This window comes from Miniopterus schreibersii, assembly GCF_964146895.1.
Source record: "Miniopterus schreibersii genome assembly, chromosome: 11".
NCBI lineage: Eukaryota > Metazoa > Chordata > Mammalia > Chiroptera > Miniopteridae > Miniopterus > Miniopterus schreibersii.
The window spans coordinates 61,221,762-61,236,468 of NC_138111.1; the positions used below are offsets into that span (position 1 = coordinate 61,221,762).

The 14,707-nt window shown below is 44.9% G+C and overlaps 1 long non-coding RNA gene across 1 annotated transcript in view; it reads left to right on the top strand.

Moving 5' to 3' along the window:
- The window catches only part of LOC308564222, a 128,193-nt gene extending 114,122 nt beyond the window's left edge, over positions 1-14,071 (top strand). Inside the window, exon 3 of the long non-coding RNA XR_013999908.1 lies at positions 13,774-14,071. This is a non-coding gene — a long non-coding RNA (uncharacterized lncRNA). The remainder of the gene's footprint in view (positions 1-13,773) is intronic.
- The last annotated feature ends 636 nt before the right edge of the window (positions 14,072-14,707 follow it).

The following is a 14,707-nucleotide window of genomic DNA, read 5'->3' on the forward strand; positions in this document are numbered from 1 at the left end:
TCACGTGAAAATAGCTTATTGAAACATTGTTTTCTCACTCTGATACAGAGGTAGGAGCTGACCACGTGGCATGGTGTCAACTATGAACTATGCAGATAGGCCCCTGACCAGCCAGCATGACACATCGGGTTGAACAGGAATGCCCACAGGGGCCTGCACAAGATGCCATCAAGAATCAACAAGAAACATTTTGTCTAATTCCAATTTTGGCTTTCCCACTTTCCCCTCCATCTCAAAGGCACAGATAAAGCATCTCATTAGGTAGTGGGTACAAAAGATATCTCAGCTTTCCACCCGTGTGTAGGCAACAGTCCCAAAGTCAGAAGTCTTCATTCTCTAATGCAAAATCAGAGACCCAAAGACAATATTGCTGCAAAAATTATGCAGGGAAAACCAGCAGGTGGCGCTGCTGCTCCATGTGTCTCTTCTGAGATCCACTAATGTGGGTGGGGAAAGTTGCATTCCAAATGGTGGAGAAGTGTTTTAATGATGCCCCTGCAAGGGTCTGCTAAGAGGAGTAGCCCCGTATTGTGTCAGTCAGAAGTAAGCTCCTTTCGGGAGGGTATTAGTTCATTTGACCTTGGAAACCGAAGGCTTAGCTCCACCAAAAAGAACAGAAATCAGAGGGAGATTGGCAAAGAGAAGAGCTTTCAATTCCCCCATGGAAAAATAAGGTTAGTGGTCTGGAGACAGCAAGCAAAAAACAGCACAACTAAAGATATTAGCCTTGGAGAGCCCCGAGGTTAATGTGGATGATAAGAGCCACAAAACCTGACTACATGCTAATTTGGTTTGTTAACTTATTACATCCTTGAGAGAATATTTTTTTCCTCTGGACTGGATGAAGAATTCCCTTGAGCAACCGCAGTTTTTGTATCAGGAGATTAAGTAGCATAGAAAATTACAGCCCTGCAATTGTGCTGTTTGAGTTAAGGTGGTGTCAGCATTCCTATTTTAAGCCATTATTTTCAAAGGTGTGAGTTTGCCTGAGAATACAGATGCAGCCTGGTATTGCTGCAATGTAGGACGTGTGTGATGTGGGGTTGGCTCATATAGATGACCGAAGTCACTGCAGGGAAGGTGGGTTCTTGGAATCGACTCACTCTCACTCAAACAAAAAACACAGTAGAAATAAGTTAAAAATCCACTGCAGAAATATGTAATGAGTTGGAAAAAATATTGCAAGAAGATTAGTAGGGCAAAGACTTAGTGCTCATGCATGACAGCAGGACTGACAAAACACGCCTTATTAGCGTTTAATGATTACTTGGGCCACTGGGCTGTGAACTGAGGTAGAGCTCCGAGAGACTAGAATGGCCCTGAAGGGTGTCTGGGCAATAAATACATGTTTTACATTTTGGTCAGCACCCAGCCGTGAGCATTACTCTGGAAGGCCAGCTGGCTGGGTTGTGTGATAACATAGCTAAAGTGTCTGACTATATATAGCATCTCATATTCCTTATGTGTGCTCATGGCAGTAGTGAGGGAAGGAAGGTAATAAACGCTTGCAGAGGTTTTATTACAGTCCAGACTGTATTCTATATATTTAACTTACCTACTCCCACAACTACTCGTATGGCAGTCCCTTTGTAATAGGATTTATCGTTCCCATTTTAGGGCTGAGAAAACTGAGGATTCAGGAGGTGAAGCAACTTTCCCTGGGTGTCAGTCGGTGAGTGCCTGGAATTTAAATTCAGGATTATTTGGTCTGAGGTCCATGATCTTTCCACAGTAATACCTCCTGTATCTGTGCTTTATAAGATATTTTATTCCCTCTCAGTTTCTGTCTGGTTTTGACATGGCTGCTTAATCTCCACTTCGTCATCTAGAGATAACATTCTGACCTCTCAGGGTTGTTGTGAAAGATGACTTAGCAGAGTGCCTGGCACACAGAAAGCACTCCGCCCATGGCCCACCCCGATACTACTGTTCCGTCTGAGATGAAATGGAAAGCAAGGCCATGGTAAACAATGCGCTCCAGTTGCAACAAGACCTCTCAGCAGTTACGGGAATTGGGCCACAGAAGTCCTAGTTTCCTCAATTTTCTCAGATTCATGAGGTGCAAGAGTAGAGTGCATCCATTGATTTTCCAGCCAATAAATAGACAAAGACCAAGAAAAGAAAGCAGGCATGGAAAATTGCGTGTCGATACTCAGAGAAACGAGGTGATTGCGGTAATTGAGTGGAACCAGAAGAAGTCACATGTGTGATTATCTGCAGCTCACAGGGTGTCAGTACTGCTCGTCTCCATGGTCTTTGAATGGACTAGGAGGGATTGTGTAGATATGACACCTTCGTTTCAAATCAGAAAAAACACACCAAAAAACAAATCGGTGGGGTCCATATTATAGAGGGACTATTATAGACATTCAATGAAGTCGTTTCAGAGAAACAAAAGCTACCAAGGGCTTTGACAGTAAGCCTAACTGTAGCTGGGGCTCGGCCTTCCACATGGCCCAAATGCCCCTCATGGGTTCATGGCACCCATGGAGGAGGCCCTTCAGGCTCTGAGCTCTGGAGGTCACACAGGTGCTTTGGGGACAAAGAGTCCCCAACTGGGGGCGTTAGGTTGACAATCTAGAAAGAGGATGGGTTTGGTAGGGAAAAGAGTGGAAGTAGAACAGAGAAGAGGGGAAGGAAAGGGCAGGTGAGAATACAGAAGAAGAGCAAGGAGAGGCACCTGTGCCCAGAATTGGAGGCAGAGAAGAAAAATGGCCCAAGAAGAACCTGCCCAGGTCTTGTTTTCAGCCAGTCACGTATGAACATTTCGTGCACAGTGAGAGGTTTCAGACTCACATACATTGCGTGCACATAGCCCCTGAGCTTCAGAAAGAGAAATCTCTGGGAAGGGATCTACTTTCATGTGCCTGACAGTGCGCTCCTGCGTTCATTAGCGACACTAATCCTAGCACCGTGCTTGTCCTGTTTCCCCGCATTAAGCCTGAGGAAACCAACTCTCAGCCTTCGGACCCCTGGCAAAGATTTAAGTCTACCCCTCTAACCAACACAAGGATAGGTGACCTCTCTGAGTTTCCACTGTGCCACAGGATGCTGATTAGCATCATCACTTTGCTCTGAGGTTGGTTATGAGAATGAAAATGCACAAGAGCACATTTATCTAAGGCTCCTCAAATGGGCTTGTCCATAGTAAGTGCTCAAGAAATGTGAGTTTATCTTCGCTCCCTCATTAAGCAGTCAGAACCCATTAGACCAATGTCTTCTAGTCAGTTACAAGTTGGGCTTGAATCGGACCCTTGTACTTTGGGAGGAAAAGTTTTTTACAGGAGAAAAGCTTTAATTTTATAAAATACCCTTTAAGAGACCCAGGGCGGGGGTGGGTGGGGAGGTTTTCTGAGAATCGAGTTCTGTTTCGTTACAAATAAAAACGATAGAAGCTGCTGGGCCAGGCATGGTGATCAATTACAGGTGTCTGTCAGGAGCTGCATTCCCTGGGACGCAAGGTGGAAGCACAGCAATATTGAAACAGTGTGAATTGTGTTCCTTAATGGCTCTGGCCCTCCGGGTACAGGCAGATGTGTGGGAAGTGGGCTTCTTTAAGCTACATTATTCCACCGCCTGAGGGATTTCAGTTCGTCTCCAGGAGCTCATCTACATACCATGCAGGTTGGTAAAAAGTGTGTCTTTGGAGCAGACAGTGGTGAGATTTGGAGTAAGGCATCGACTCCTGCTTAATGGAAAGGGAAACGGCGACGCTAAGTAGAGAACTGTGCAACTGAACACCACCTGGGTTAATGAGGCCGATGTTGACGCAGGGTAAAATTGCTTCCACAATTAAAGACCCCAAGGAAATCTATATGCTTGGGTCTCAATGAGGACACACCACATAGTGATGAACGTTCTCTGCTCTTCTAAAAATACAAAAAGGAGGGCTTTCCCTCCCACATTTTACAGGGAAGGACCAGCGTGAGGTCATCTGCACCACATTATCACTGGCAGCCTCGCCACCCAGCCTGTGCGTGGAGTGGCCAGGTGACACCATGGCTTTCCCAGTGGATCCAACCAAGCCTTGGCACATTCCTTGGCATGGAGGGAAGACAGGCCCCTCCTTTCCCCCCCCCAGGGCTCTGTTCCTTGCAGTTCATAAATGCTGTTTATGGTTACTGTAGCTGTGATTTACAGAGTAGAAAATTGAGCACAGAAAAATCAGGTCCTGACCGGTGAGTGGCAGAGTCTGCACCTGCTCTGTGGCTCCGCCTCCAGCCCCCACAACACAGGCTCCCAGTGTTGGAGGCAGCTCAGTGGCGCCCTTTGCTCTGTACTGACAGTGACTTTCAGGGTGTCCCAGATGCCCTCTGGTTGTAGCAGCAGAGTCACACCACAGACATGGCTGGGGCTGGCCTGGACTCCTTCCCTCACCCCTAACAAGATCTCTCAACAAAGAGCTTATTTGAATGGACTTATTTAGCTTTTGGAAATAAAATAGGCATCAAATCAGCAGCTTACTACTAGAATGCCAGCCTAGAGCATCCTTGCTTCCAAGCACGGTTGGAAGGCTGGGCCTTTGCAGCCACCCTCCCCAGAGTTCCCCTGAGTACATGGTCCCCACTGCTTTAGCACCCGCATTCCTCCGTACCTCCCCATTTGCGACGTCCTCAGAGGGCTCCCATTCCTGGAAGCTTTCAGAAGCCAGCTGTCCACACCTTTCTTGGTGAAAGGAAGAGGGAGAAACTGCTGTTCCTCTCCCCTGGGTGAGACATCCTGGTCTTTGTCTTTTCCATCTATTCCTCCTGGTCTCATGTCAGGAGCTCTGAACGGGGGTCCACCCCTGGGCTCCTAAGGCTCCAAGAACCCTCAGGAGTTGCCTATAAATTTGTATGTGTGCATGTCCACATATTCTGCACGTGTTTCAGAGAGGAGGGCCTGTGGCTTTAGTCAGATTCGAGGTCTCATATCCACCCAAAACATAGGCTGCAGGCTCTCGGTCTCCCTTAGTGAGCAGAGTTTCTGGTATGCTTGGGTCTTGTTTTGCTAGTATTTTGTCTCTGTTGCATATTCCATACTGCTTTAGAGTTTTAGGTTCCTGCAATACAGTGGAGTAAGGATGCCTGCTTGTTGCTGCCTACTTACTATTGTGGACTAACCATGCGGGAAAGACTTTGTGAGGCGTTAACTATGTTTTTCTTATTTTCCTAAAGTTAAGATTGCATGTCGCTTACCCACAGGTCAACACCGACCTGTGAACAATGCCTTTTTAAATGAGTATTATAATTTGTAAGTGGGGCCACCAGAAATTGGGGGGACTCTTACATTAAAATTAAGATTGTTGGCGTTTCTACCAATGCTGAACTCATGCTCCTGCGTGAAAACATGGGGGCTTTGGAAGCAGCTCAGTGCCGCCCTGAGTTTGCCATCCAGCTGGCCGGTCTCCACCTCCCCTCTTCTCTCCCTCATGCCAGGGTCACCCGAGTCTTACTTATTATTGCACTTGTGGTTTTTTCCTTAAAGTAGAGAAATATTCCTCTGTACCTACAGCCATCTCATTTATTTGCATGCGTCTTCCTGTGCATTTAAGTTGAGGATCCCTGTTCTAAATGCAATGATCAGGAAAAGAGATGGGAAAAGGGTGAGTCACTATGGTAAGAGCTTGGTGTCCAGCCCAGACCCCCTTTCCCAGCTGGTCCCCATCCCCAGCCGCCATGCGTGTTGGCTGCTAACAGCTCACAGGTCCCCTATCCCTTCTCCCACTTTGGTGGGAAAGTTTCTGCCCTTCCAGACCCCTGCCCCTCTCAGCAGACACTGCACAGCCCACAGCCCACAGCCCGCAGCCAGTGACTGATTAACCCAGGACCAAAGGCAAGAGGCTCTTGCTGTGCAGTTTTCCTTTTGGAGCTCTCGTGGGTGAGACTGAAACACACACAGCTTCGGCCAAGGCCACGTCTGTGCTTGGCTGCCCTCCTACCCTGCCCTGCTCCCAGCTGCTCTCTCCTGAGGGCGCCCCCATCATTGAGGTGCCTGGGAATTCCCCCCGGCTCCTTTAGGGATCCCCACCTCTAGAGTGCTGTCCGTGACGAGCAGCCCGTAGGGGCTGTTGTGGTCCTGTCCTCAACCAGCACAGGTTTCGTGATGGGACAAGGGGAACCAGACCAAAACAGAATATTCTAAAATCCTTGAACCGCTTCTTGACCAGAATCATTCCCCTTGCAGGGTGGCAGGTGAATTTCACTTCTCATCCCAGTGCTGTTGGATTAGTATCCCCTACTGGGGTGCTTGCTGGAAATGCCTGAGGTGAGACAGGAGATGACTGAGGCAGGCTCGGGGGAGAGGATGCTACGGGTGACGGCAGGTCTACTGGTGCTCAGGGTGGAAGGGGGCAGGGCCCATGCGTCCTTCCCACTCTGCGCCTTTCTTTAGGGCTCAGCTTGGGTGCCTCTCTCTCAGGAAGCCTCCCCTGACCCATCAATCAAGACTAAAAGCCCTTTCTCTGAGCTTCTGTAACAGCTGTAATTCTCTATATTGTCATTTTCCCCAAATTGTATTGGTAACAGTTATTGAGGTATAACTGACCTACATATTTAAATTGTACAATCTGATATGTTTTGACATATGAATATGTGAAGCCATCACCACAGTCACAATACTGAACCTACTTTTCTCCTCAGAAGTTTTTTTGCCTGGCTGATGTGGCTCAGTGGTTGAGCATCAACCTAGGATCCAGGCGATCGGGGTTTGATTCCTGGTCAGGGCACATGCCCGGGTTGCGGGCTCGATCCCCAGTGGGGGGCGTGCAGGAGGCAGCCGGTCAATGACTCTCTCATCATTGATGTTTCTATCTCTCTCTTCCCCTCCCTCCCTCTCTCTGAAATCAATAAAAACATTTTTTTTTTAAAGTTCTCAGTAAAACGTTTCTTTTAATTAAAAAAAAGGTTTTCTTATGTCCTCTCATAACCCTTCCTGCCAGTTCCCTCCCTGCCCCCACCCACCCTGGTTTCCCCAGGCAGCTACAGGGATGATTTCTGTCACCAAAGACTACTTTGAATTATCAAGAGTTTTATCTAAATAGAGTCATTCACTATGTATTATTTATATACAGCATAATTTATAATTTTTTGTAAAAATTTGGTTTCTTGCCCTCAGCATAATTATTTTGAGATTCATCAATGTTATGTATACTAATAGTTTATTTCTTTTTATTGCTGTGTTGTATTCCACTGTATGGATATAGAAAAATGTCTATCCACTTACCTGTTAATAGACACAAGTCTATATCGTTTCTAGTCTTTGGTTATGACAAACAAAGCTGCTGTGAGTACTCACGTGCAGGTCAGTGGATGAAAACGTAAGCCGTAAATGAGAAAATAACCGCAAAGCATATGTCTGAGAGGGGACTTTTACCCAGACCATATAAGCAACCTTTAACACTCAATAATAGGAAAACAAACAACCCATGAACGAAATGGAAAGATCTGAACAGATGCTTTACAGAGGAAGCTGTAAGGATGAGAAACGAGCACGCGAAAGGATGCTCAGTGTCACCGGTCATTAGGGAATGTTGAAGTCAAGGTCAGATATCACTCCACGGCTCTGAGGAAACGGTGGAACTTTCTGAAAAAGTTATACATTTAACATGTCTTTCAGCTATCCCACTCCTGCGTCTTTACTCAAACTGAATTTTGATTCAGTTTGTTTGGATGTTTCTTTCCTTAGAGTGTAAGTGTAAGCCCCTTAAGATCAGGAACACTGCCTTTAAAGCTAATTTTATCTTTTTATCTAGTGTGTAAATTCCTAGGATCCCGTATCTCATCTGGAACCTGAAGGCTGCTCAGTAAATGTAATCCCATCCTTGAAAGGCGGGCGGTAGAAACTGTGCCCGAATTTAAGCGGCACTGGAGGAGGAATGTCATTTTCAGAAACAAAGATGGGATGGTAGAGCCGCGTCCTCCAGGTTGCTGCGGTTTCTGCACCCGCAGCAGAGACGTCTAGGGTCCGTCCGGAGTGACTGCCACCCGCTGCCTGCGTGTGAGGCCGTCAGCTACTTAGCGTAGAATTCAATTCTCATTCATTTTTGTGCCCACCCAGCTTCTCTTTAGCAATTTGTACATATATTTGCTCTACTAAATATAGATATTGGATAAATTAAACATAGCTTGATGCCCGGGACATGAGCTTTTGCTCTCAGGATATATGGGAGCTATACAAGAGGTAGACAATTATAATGTCTTTATTCAGTTTATCAAAAATTGGTACTGGCTCTAAGACAGGACTCTAAAAGTTGTAAAGCAAAATCTAAAAACGATTTCCCCCCGTATAAACATTATCTACCTACATTAGAGAATATGTGGAAAAGATGGGAAATGCACTGTTAGTGGAAAAGTAAGTACAGTGTAACACCATTTTTGGAGGGCAGCTTGGCAGTCTACCAAAATTTCAGTTTATCTCCTTTTTCACTATTATCTCTTTTTCTACAGAATTATTCTGTAGAAAATATTAGAAAAAAATGCCTTCCAGGCTTTCCCCCTTGTTTTAGTTGTGATTCTACATGGGGCATGATTTTGTTTCCACCTTTTTCACTGAACACAAGATTATTATAAAATAATGATGTCCTTGTGTTGTTTCAAGTCTTTTACATGAATGTCTACCATGAGACGGCACCACAGTTCTCCTATTGTTGGTCTTTTTTTTTTTTTATGTGATGGGAGTAGCTTATAAATATTTCATGGCCATTATCTTTAGAATAAACATTTTTCTATGTATCAGATTATTTCCTAATTATTCATATTATTTCATTGTTCTTTAGAAAGCTTCCAAAAAGGGCATGTCATTAATTGTACCTCCAGAAGTTAGTGAGTGTTTTTAGGGAAATTTAATTGCTTTCAGAAATTTACTTGATTCTGAGTTAAGTACTTGTTAGAAAGGATGGACCAGAATGGAGGGTTCCTTCTTCAGTTCCCGACACCAGCCAAAGACCATCTTTCTGCTACATGCATTTTATTTTCACTATTTGCTTATTTTAAAAAGCAGAAGTTTAAATATAGCAGAAGACTAATGATTCTTTGCCACAGTTAATATTCGATAGAAATTAGAAGCCCTGATCAAGGATCAAAAGAATCTTGCCATTCTCTGCTCTAATTTTTGTAACAAAGTTTTTGTTTGGCACACAGATATTTTAAAGGATATTAAAGTATGACAAGCAGTAGCCTAATTAATTTATTTTCTATGATTTATATTTTCTCATTGCTTGCAACATAGCTGCTAGAATTTCCTAAGAAGGACAATTGAAGGTATTTAATGACCACCTTGCAGATAAACAAAACCACCAAATTTCTAATCCAAGGTGTGCCTTTGTCCAAGTTGCATGGCTTTTCAGATCCGTGGTGAAAGAGGTACAACTCTAGTAGGGATAGATGAAATGGCAGTCACCAATATGGTACAGGCTTTGAACTGTGAACAGAAAAAGGAAAAAGATATAAAAAACATATTAGGAGAAAGTGAATACCAAGCTTTCATCTTTTCTTTTGAACATGCTGTTGGCTCTTACGTTTGTGAAGGGATTATATTTTCTCTGTTTTTGCTGGAGATACTCATATTTTTATATTTATATCTATCATCTATCTATCATATATCATCTATCTATCTATCTATCTATCTATCTATCTATCTATCCATCTATATATCAACTATCTATCATCTATCTATCTATCTATCTATCTATCTATCTATCTATCTATCTATCATCATCTATCTAATCTCAGTGCTACTTATCAAATGATTTCCTCTCAGCTCCAAATCCACTGCTCTTTGCTTTGTGATTTGGGGGCTGGATGCTATAAACATCTCACCTTTGAGAGCTGGTTCAAGGTTAGGTTTTGTCAGTAGGGGGGGCTAGAGAGCCACTGCACGCATAGAGGGTTTCCTGCGTGCTCTGTTCTTCAGCTGCTCAGCTGCTGGGGGCAGTGGGCAGCCCAGTGGCCTTCCGTCTCCATTGAGATTCTCCAGCACCTCAGTGGAAGTCCTCCTGCAGACCAGCTGCACTCCATTGGCCCCAGTGGGCAGCTTCCTATGGCCTGGCTTCACCCCAGGGCACCCCAGTGAACTTCACCAACGCCCCGCACGTGGCCTCCGGCGGATCAGCTCTGCCCCCAGCACCCGTGGCGTTTCCTGCCATTCAGCGGGCTGCAGTTGTCCTCTCTCCGTGGGGTCCAGCCTGAGCCTCGGGGGTGAGCTAGTGCTCTTCCAAATTTTTAACTCCTTTGCTGGGTGCTCCCGTTTACCAGGGGTATAACTGCCCCCAGCATTTGCCGTAAGTCTTCTTTAGCCCATTTAGTAGTTAACCACTTTTCACTAATGTTAAGCAGTTTTTATATGAAATTTTTCCTGGTCAGATTCCTGAGGGTTTCTTGCTCCTGACTGGACTCTGCTGATTCAATAAGAAACAGTTACTGAGCTCCTGTGCGCACCAGACTCTGCGCTGGGTGCTGCAGGCACAGCGGTGAAGAAGGCAGACAAAGGCCTTGCCCTCGGTGGCCGTACAGTTCCCATGCCAGGAGCAAGCGAGATGTTCGGCGTGGCAGGGAGACATGCTTCAGGCTGAGAGACACAGGTAGAGTCAAAAATGTCCTACATAACGGAGCGACGCTTCAACCCAAGTTAAAGATCAGTAGGAGCTGGCAGATGAAGGGGTGGGGAAAGAGTGACCCAGGAAAGGGGACAGCCAGCCCAAGGACCGCATGAGAACTGAGTGGCCGCTTCACAGGCCTGAGGCAGGGAGAGCAGGGCTGGCAGAGGCGCGGGCAGGAGCGGGGACCAGATCTCTGAGCGCACCCGCAACCACGTTAGAGGTTCTGGAGTTTCCCCGCAGTCATGGGGGTGTTGAACCCCCAGAAGGTTGTTAGCAAAGCAAGGGCGTAATCAGATGCTTGTGTTCTCATCACCCAGGGTGGTGGCTCTCAGTCCTGGTGCACATTTGAAACACGCGGGGTGCTGAGAACTCCTCATGACTAGCAGGCATCGGCAGCTTTCCGTCCTCCTGACGATTCCAGTGTACAGGGGGACTGAGAACCACGGACCCGGAGGAACAGGAAAACGGCAGAATGGCATGAGGAGGGTTAACGGCCAACTTAGGGACAAAGGCCATTCGTGAGGTGGTGAAAATTCTCAGCCTAAAGATTACTTAACCGAATCCTTAATGCTGTTTCATCATGTCGAAGTCATTTAGAATTCCAGAAGCACAGAGTTGGTATTTTTGCTAATTAGAAAGTGGTTACAGGTGGCAAATATTTTTGACATAAATTTCCTTAAATACTCACTCAAGGCAGGAGCGGTATCACTGGGGAGTTAGGCAAGTACCTAAAATTAAGAAAATGAATGCAGCATGGAACGTTCCAGTGAGTTTTGCTTTAGTTTAAAAAAAAAAAAGGCTTTAGATAGTTAAACAAATATTTGCTGAATGAGCAGGTGAATGAATGAATGACCTCTTTGTAATTAGATTCCAATTAAACAAAAAGAAAGGGAGTGTGTCTGCCACCTCTTAACTTGACTAAAATTAATTAAACATCAATTCCTCACCAGAGATTAACTTCAGGATAAACTAGCTCTTATAGCTGGGTTTGACTAATTTATGAAAATCTATATTTAGCATAGGGGTGAGGAGTCCCGGTACCTTTGATTTCATGTTTTTTTGGCACTAAAATCTAAAGTCGGTCTCAGAAGAATCTTGGGCACTTTCTTTGGCTGCACAGCTGTTTCGATTGCTTTCTAACCTGCTGTGCTGACCTCCAAACCACACTGTTCGCCTTCCTTTAGATACTGAACCAGATGCACCACCTCTGGAGACTACGCAGGCTAAAGAAAGACATCATTAGGTTTTGCATTACAGGAGAATTACAGGGAGCGAGGACCGAGCATGAAGTGCCACAGTCACTCTCACTCAAACGGGACGTGGCTCCTGTGTGCCGAGTACATGGCGGGACAACTGATGCACCTGTGGCCTGCTGTGAAGAGAGAATAAATAAATGATTACGGGGCTAGTCTAGTCAACCTACAGTGTGGCTGAAATATAAACATCAATGTTATTAAATTCCACCCTGTATTGAATCCCTGCCTGTGGCACTTACTGTCTAGGCTTCTCTTTTCAGCCCTTGAGAAGGCGCTGCATTTTCTCTCTAGCAGTCGGTCGCGGGTTTGCAAGGCCCCATGAGACTGCAGCCCCAAGCTCATTATGGGACGCTTTTCTTTAACTCGCATGCCTGGTGGGAACTAGGTTCCGCGTGGAGATCTGTAGTAAGTGCTTTTTGAATTACATTGGAAAGAGGATCGGGTTGCTAGGTCATTCCATTAAAAAAACATGTGACTGAATCCGTGGTATCATGAAATATTACATTGTGCTGTGAAATAAAAGATCACCGTCCCCTGGGGTTTCACTGCACCTTGTCTCATACTCTCTCAGTTCCTCATGCATATTGCGTAGCTAAGTCACTGTGATGTAAGAAGCTATACTTAATGGTATCTGAATTAGAAAAAGAAATGCCTATTAAATATGGTCTAAGTATAATGTATACTATTTGGGTTGTGCCTGAAATAAGACTTAAGAACAATTCCAGTTGGCATAAAAAAGTAATTGGACAGTGGTATCTTATTAACGAAAGGAATGAAGAAATCTCCCAATTGCTCTGTTAGGTTCAGTAAATCCCTCACAGGATTCCACTGAGAATTACGACTCTTGACATATATCTGCCTAAACAGACTCCATTCCGTTTCCAGGAGTACAATGCTCAGTTCTCCATCAGTCATCCCACCCCTTACATCCAATATTCACAGTCCCACCAGAGTAGGAGGTAGAGGAACGAGTGCTGGGAGGTGCAGCTTCCAGCTTTGCCTGCACCGCTCGAGAGCTGTGTGGTCTTGGGAAATTCACTGGCCTTTTTGGAGGTGCTGTAGGGTCAGGGGGTTCTCTAAGTCACTCGTTCTGACTTCTCAGCCCACGCAAAGCCATCTCTGTTGTGAAACCTCTTGTGGATTCAGCTTCAGTGCAGGCCCTTCCCTTGAGAAAGAGAGAGCTCATTTTTTATGGTACAGTCCATTCTCCTGATGGACAGCTCCAAGGATTTGAAAGATTTGCATTATATTGAGTTGGAATCTTCTAATATGTAACCTCCATCTATTGGTGCTAGTCCTTTGAAAGACAAGGTTTGGCACATATAAAACTATCAGTGTTAGTCACCATTATCATCATTATCGTCTTTATACTCTCACCTTGTATCATCACCTTTGGAAAAAATTATCCTTGAAAAGCTAATACAGTAGTAGAAAGAACAATGTTTTGAGTTAGAAGACTTTAGTATGAATTCTACCGTAAGTAACTACTCTATATTAATCCTGAGCCGCAATTTTTTATTTTTATTTTCAATATGGACATTCTCTGTTAAATGCTATCATTGATCTTTTCAGATGTTGGTTCTGTTATCATCTTTGCAGTTACAATCTTCACGTTCCTTAAAACCCCCTCCCTCAATTTAGAGACCTATAAGGTTAATTCTGAGATGTCAGCCCCCACCCCAGCTCATGTCCTTCTCTGAGTCACGCCTGTGCCCCTTCTATTAGCATTTATTACACAATGGTGACGTTTATTTCTGTGACTGATTGTCAACTTGTTGAGGGAAGACTTTATGTTACTGCTTCTTTGCATCCAACTGGGTTAGTTACACACATTGGAGGATTAATGTGAAGATAAAATGGTATTTTGCATGTGGAAATATTGAAAGGATGCTGTTATGCAAAAAATTAAGTTTGAATTGTTGCTTCAATTTCTCATTGAAGATTGTACCTCTTCGCGGCTGCAACAACCATGACGAGGCTGTGAAGACCGAAGCACGTTACTCGCAGCTGGTCTACCACGGCTCGGTAAACCTTTCTGTATGAACTGAACTTATGATCAGCTTCGGACGGCACCCAAGATTTTACTAGTTTTCCTTTGCGACCTTCTAAAACCCTCCTGATGGAAGACGCCTCTCCACTACAACATAGAACTTGGCAATTGTTTTCTCTTCAGTTCATGTGTGACTATGATCTTCTCTCAGTCTCCATTAAAATTATCATTTTTGTCACTTTTGTTGTCAAACAAGAACTTGCCTCTTGTTCATTGGAATGTGATGAATTACGAGTTCATACAAGTTCCTTCAGCTCAACACAACACCATTCCATCATTTTTTTTCTGAGTTTCAATACTAAGGTAGGCCGGCACATTTTCTTGGAAAGGGTCAGACAGTAAATAAATTTTAGACTTTCTGGGCCGTAGATCTTCACAGCAGTCATTTAACTCTGCTGGTCCAGTGCCAAAGCAGCTATAGACAAGTAAACAAATGGGCATGGCCGCATCCCAACCATGCTTCATTCACAAAAGCAGGCAGATGTGGCCTATCGGCTACAGTTGCTAACCCTGATCTAGTCCATTGCTATTTAGTGTGGTTTGTGGACCATGAGTACCAGCATTGCCTGGGATCTTAGAGGTGTAGGATCTTAGGCTCCACCAAGACTTACTGAATCAGGATCTGTATTTTAGCAGGATTTCCAGGTGACTCACTTGCATATTCAGGTTTGAGAATCACCGCTGCCTACAAACAGCACAAGGGAGACATCTGGGAGCGAGGTGTGTCGTGGTTCTGGGATGGGCTGCCTTCTCAGCATGTAGCTTGTGGGCCTTTTTCAGTCTCCCCTTCCATTGCCAGTTTTCTTCCCCTGGTACGTTCTCACC